Source organism: Lactuca virosa, chromosome 3 (assembly GCF_052849685.1).
Source record: "Lactuca virosa cultivar CGN04683 chromosome 3, Lactuca_virosa_CGN04683_v6, whole genome shotgun sequence".
In the NCBI taxonomy this organism is placed as follows: Eukaryota; Viridiplantae; Streptophyta; class Magnoliopsida; order Asterales; family Asteraceae; genus Lactuca; species Lactuca virosa.
The window spans coordinates 304,685,009-304,691,611 of NC_136428.1; positions in this window are offsets into that span (position 1 = coordinate 304,685,009).

Genomic DNA, 6,603 nt, shown 5'->3' on the forward strand with positions numbered 1-6,603 from the left:
TAGTAAAAGGTTATTCACAACAAGAAGGAATAGACTATGAAGAAACCTTCGCCCCTGTCGCAAGACTCGAGGCAGTTCGAATATTTTTGGCCTATGCAACTCATAAAGATTTTGATGTTTATCAAATGGATGTGAAGTGTGCGTTTTTGAATGGAGAACTCGAACAGACAGTGTATGTGGAACAACCTCCATGTTTTGTTAATGAAGAATATCCTAATCATTGCTATATTTTAGATAAAGCTGTTTATGGGTTAAAACAAGCACCAAGAGCATGGTTTGGAACTTTAACTTCTTTCTTAAAACAATCAAAATTTAAACAAAGATCAGTTGATCCCACACTCTTTCGAAAGAAAGTTGAAAATCATCTAATGCTTGTTCAAATTTATGTTGATGATATTATTTTTGGCTCTACTGACCCTGCTTTGTCTAATGAATTTGAAAATCTGATGAAAAGAAATTTTGAGATGAGTATGATGGGAAAAATCAACAATTTTCTTTGTTTAAATATTCGTCAAAACAGAGAAGGAATTTTCATCAATCAAGAAAAAAATACCAAGAATATGCTTGAAAAGTTTGGATTGACGAATAGCACGATAGGTTCATCAATCAAGAAAAAAATACCAAGAATATGCTTGAAAAATACCAAGAATATGCTTAAATATTCGTCAAAACAGAGAAGGAATTTTCATCAATGGCGACTGGAACAAGGCTTACACCTTCTTTAGATAAACCTACTGTTGATTTAACTCTGTACAGAAGCATGATAGGTTCGTTACTTTATCTCACTGCAAGTCGACCTGATATTATGTTTTTTTGTTTGTAATTGTGCTAGGTATCAGTCAAATCCTCGAGAACCACATCTCACTGCAGTCAAGAATATTTTTCGTTATCTTAAAGGCTCAATTTCGTTAGGATTGTGGTATCCTTCGAAAACTGGATTCTTCATACAAGATTTTTTAGATGCTGATTTAGGAGGTTGTAATCTCGATAGAAAAAGCACAAGTAGCGGATGTCAATTTTTGGATGGGAAGTTAGTTAGCTGGCAGTCGAAAAAGCAAACATGTGTTTCGATTTCCAGAGCAGAAGCTGAATATGTTGCTGCTGCAGCTTGCACTTCACAAATCATATGGATTCAAAGTCAACTGCTTGATTATGCAATCAACATGAAGAAAATTCCGTTGTATTGTGATTCACAAAGTGCCATACGCATTTGCCATAACCTTGTGCAACATTCGAAAACCAAGCACATTGCTCTTCGATATCATTTTATAAAAGATCATGTGGAAGATGGAAACATTGAAGTTCATTTTGTAAAAACAAGTGATCAGCTTGCTGATATATTTACAAAACCATTGGACGAAAAATCTTTTGTTAGAATTTTGCAAGGTTTGGGAATGATTGAAGCAAGTTCTGTTCCAGGAGTAATTAAAAAAGAATGACAAAGTGGTCATAAGCAAAAGTGTCGAATAAGAGGCAATGATGAATGATTCAGAGACATCTAGTATTAACCATTCAGAGGTTACTGTTCATATTCACCGCTTCGATACGCTTCGTTTTCGACTTCAGGGAAAGAAAATTTTCGTTAGTTTGGTACATACTTCGATTTTCGTGTATTGTTTTTAATTTCGAAAAATATGAAAAGCGAAAAATATTTTCGTTAATTTGAGTTTGTTTTCGAAAAATATAAAAAGCCAAAAAATATTTTCGTTAATTTGAGTTTGTTTTCGAAAAATCAAAAATACCAAAAATATTTTTTTTCTTTTTCTTTTCAAAAATATAAAATCCACAAAAAGATTTTGTTATTTTGTACTTTGTTTTTCTTCAATTGTGCAGATTCCAAGGATGTTTTACAAGGTTCATGCTTGCAATTCTAGGGTCAGGTATTCTTTCGAAAGTTTGTACTAGTTAGGATGTCCCTAGAAGCATGCTGCAGCATTTTGACCTAAGCCTCCATTGACTCAATGTGTGATTTCGAAAGCCTTAATGAAATGTTTCATCACGAAAATTTCTTCCCAATCAGGCTTGTATTCACATTAGTCTACTGAGCTACCTAACTCTTCTCAAATGAGTTAAGAGTTTTCTGCTTGGTCCAAAAATAGCAGAGGTACAACTTGATTCGTGAACCAATCTTTTTCATCTCAACATTCTTCCACTTTCACACACAATGACATATGTCCAAGAGATCTCTGGTCAAACCAATCAGGATTTAGACATATCAAACTTCTGTGTTAATGATCTAACATCATGAGACCGTGATGAAAGTGAAACCCACACTATCGAACTCATTTAAGGAATTGACGGGGAACTATGTTCCAGATCTAACGAAACATTTGTTTCAGTACCAACTTTCGAAACTCCAAATCATATTCAATTCTTTTGCGTGATCTTGATCAAATAGTCGAAACCCACGTTATTTATTACCCAGCAGGATCCAACTCACATTTTTTCTTGAATATGATTTCCGGGTGAGTTTCATTTGAAATTCGAAGTTACTTCATATATTTCATTCAAAGCATACTTGTCACTGACTACACTGGTCAAACAAGTAATTTCTGTTACAATTACTCACCTTATGTTTAGCATGATATGTAACGAAATTTTTTTAAGCTACCCACGAAGCCATATAAAAGAAGCCCTTCGATACTTCTCTACAAGTATTCGATTAAAATTCACGGGAACATACACAAGCTGTTGATTATCTCTCTTGATAATTAACGAAGCAACCTTTGCCCGGGGTTTAACTGCTTTTGTGTCAAAATTTTATTTTTCGATATCACAGATCCCAAATTTTCGTTAATTTGCTTCTTATCTCAGTCTATTGACACAATGCACTCACGAAATCCTTGAGGTTCTGAGTACTACCTACCAACTCATGCTGATGATTTCACAAGTCTGGCATATATGACTTCGTTTCTAAACCCAAAAATGAAAGAGCCTAACCTGCATGCCGAAGATTTTCGATCTTATCCACTTGGTACTCACGAACAGTTTGATGTGAGAGTTGGAAACTTGGTCCGATTTTCAAGGTACTTTATCTGACATGATGCTCATAACGGCTAGTGTTGCGATTTTCAAGGAGAGACGTGGGTTACTCTTAAAGAAACCATTTGGAATTCCATTGGGGTTACATATAAAAGGATATTATTATCTCCTTTTATAATTACGCGTTTAAATTCTCAGACGATCTCAAAGCCCTAACCATTCTCTATTCTTCAAGAATTTCTCAAAACCCTAATCAATGACTGCTGATCCAACCAACACCACTGACGATGCATCATCTTAACAACCAATCATGAAGATTCAAAGCACCAACTATCAAGTTGAGGCTGATGTTTCATTGTATCCAGAAGAACTCAAGATATTGATTGTTGCTCTTCAACATTCAAGTCTTGCCACTACTATGTTCACCGCCTTTGATGTTCAGATGTCCTGGTTATCAATGGCTGGTTCAACTACTACCTACAACAAAGCTCTCGATGTGATTACATTCAACTTGGTGAATGATAATAAGGTCCGTCTTTCAAAGAAATTGTTTTGTTAAATTCTTGGAATCCCTAATTCTCCACCATACTATAATCTCACAAATGCTCAAGTCATTCACATGTTCAATGAGATGGGTCATCAACCCCCACTCACCAAGATTAGTAATTTCAAGAAGTCAAGCCTTCCAAGCATTTGGAACTTTCTGTTTGGTATTTTTCTTCGTTGTTTGACTGGTAGAAGTGTTGGATTAGACAAAGGAAGGATGGAAGTATATGTCATGGTTGTTGGGATTTACTACGATCTTGCTGTTGATTTCTCAACTCAAATGTGGAAAGATTTTCTGAAGAGTGTGGAGAATACTAATGTGATACAGGGGATTTCATGTGCTAGATACTGGAGTTTAATACTTCAATATGCTTATGAGAAGGAGGGTATTCCAGTTCCTGTTGATGAAGATAAAGCATAATTTATGAAGTATCACTTTCCAAAGTCAGTGGAAGATGATTCGGAGGTTTTCCCCAATGTTGCTAGAATTCCTGATGGTATGCTTAAGAAGATTGATCCATCAAATTCCGTCTTGGTGGCTTGTTTGAAGAATGTAAATCCTTCTATTACAACTGGTGTATTGTTAGAAAGCAGTAATCATGGTTCATCCAAGACGTCAAAGAAGTCCAAGAAGGTTCCTGATGAGGTTGTTGTTCAAGAAACTCCCAAGAAAGTCAAGTCTAAGTCTCCTAAGAAGATTATTGTTGAAAAGGAGAAAGTTTCGAAGAAAATTGAGAAGCCTAAGAAGAAGATGGTTACTGAGTCTTCGAAGGAATTAATTCCTTCAAAAACAGGGCTTTTTAAGCGCCTAAGGAAGATGTCTCATACATTTCGAACCTCGTCTGATGATCTCTCACCAACTGTTCGAAAGACACAGATAAACAGTAGAGGGGTAATTATTCGTGCAATACCAGCCCCAGTGTCTCCATCCTCGAAGAAAAGAGGAGCTGAGGATGTGGCAAAACATATTGCCGCAAAGAGAAAGAAAAGGAAGTTGGTTATCCATGAAGGCTCATCTGATAGTGAAATTGTCTCAGAAACACCATTAGGCTCAAATTCTCCACCATTGTCCTTACCACAAACCACTACCATTATTTCATCAACAACAACAACACCTCCACTCGAAATTGTAATTACCAAATCAGTTACTGAGGAGGTTTCAATTTCTAACATTGTTGCAAACGTATCTGATACTGGTGCACATGTTAATAAGGGTGTTGAAAGTATTCCTAATCCGTCTATTTTCGCACCTATTTCAACTGTTGATGTTTCCCTTCCACCTTTTGTCACTCAAGTTCACACAGTCACCAAATCACCTACATTCGAACATATTCTCAAACAGCCAATTACCACTCTTTTTCAATCTCAATCCACCAATACACCAAAACCCAATTCAGATGATGAAACAGACGGCGGAGGTTTCGTAGGAACGTTTGATGATCTTCACTTTGATTCGGAAGAAGAGGATATACCAGATCACATGTTGATGTCTGGTAAGCAATTTAAAATTCTGAACAGGAAGCTTAACTCTATTCTCCAATCACAAGCTGATTCTGGTGCAAAGAATTCAGTTTCGGGAATAGAAGTTGATGTTATGTTGAAGGCAATAGAGCTTCGAATGTAGAAATAATTGGATGTTATGGATAAAAGTAATGAGTTGAGGGTCAAGGCTCAGGCTGATTCGTTTAATTCTGAAATCAAAGATCTTCGTCTGACAGCAAAAGAACGACATGTTCTTTTTGTTAAAGATGTCAAGACAGTACGAGAAGATGTCAATCGAAAACTTGAGGAGATGAAGGTTGAAGTCTCAAAAGAGATAAATAAGCTGAATTCCAATTATTCGATAATCAAGTCGAATGTTGACACCATTTCGGCTGCGGTCCCAAAGATTGCCGAATGGTATCAATCATTATCTCCTAAGTTCGAAGCAACGGCTAAAGAAGATGCTCAAAATTTCGACAAGATGGGAACTTTAATTGGTGAATTGAAAGAATTAGTTTCCAAACCTACTCCCACTTCGTTTTTAACTCCTAAGTTTTTAACTCATAAGTTACACAGTTTGGATCAAGCTATTCAAAAGGTTGTTGCTCCAATTTTGAACTTTGCAAATATGTTACCTATTGGTGCCCCACCTGCTGTCACAGGAGTGCAAGGGGGTGAAAAAGAGAAGAAAGCTCAAGGAGGTAAAACTTCGAAGGTTTTGAATGAAGGCAAAGATAACTGTCGAAAAAGTGATACCTACTCAAGTTTCAACGAAGGTAGTATCAACTCAAATCATCACTCCAATTGTTTCAAAAGCCAATACAACACAAGCCATCAAAGCCACAACAAAGCCGATAATGAAAGGGATTGTATTTGGCTCAACAACTGAAGGAGGGAGTTCAAGTTCTTCAAAGCCAAAGGTTTCTGAAGCTGAAAAGGATAAAGGGAAAGTAATTGTGATTGAAAAATCAAAAGAAGAAAGGAAGGCTGAAATAGAAGCTGAAATGGAGAAACAGAGACATATTCAAAGCATAATGAGGCTTCGTGACAATGATCCACCACACATGGATAAGGGAGATCCTAATAAGTTGCATAGTTACGAAAACATCAAGGCCAGAGTGTCATACAATCAAATGTATGCATTTGAGAAGAAACCACGAAAGAGTTATTCTATCGAAAATTCTGATATGAATCAACTCGATTTTCCTATTAACGAAATGATGTTCATAACTGCTCAATACAAGGTGATAGAGAAGTTCAAGAATGAAGATGACTTTCTTCATATGAAACTTAGGTTTCATGCTGTTGTTGGAAAAGAATAAGATGAAGTTTGGTCACTCATTAAGATCACAAGGGTGTTGAGTATCATAAAAGACGTAATGTTTAAGAACATGATACAGAACTTTCGTTATCATGTTGTTAGGGCAAACAATGTTGCGTGTGATTTCTCCATTGCAGATTTCCCTCTCATGAACTTGAATGATCTTATTCAAGTTCCCCTAATTTTGAAATACATGGATGCTTCACAACTTCAGGGAACTGATAAGGAAATTTTGAGACTAGGTCTTGGTCATATCAAAATTTTCATAGACA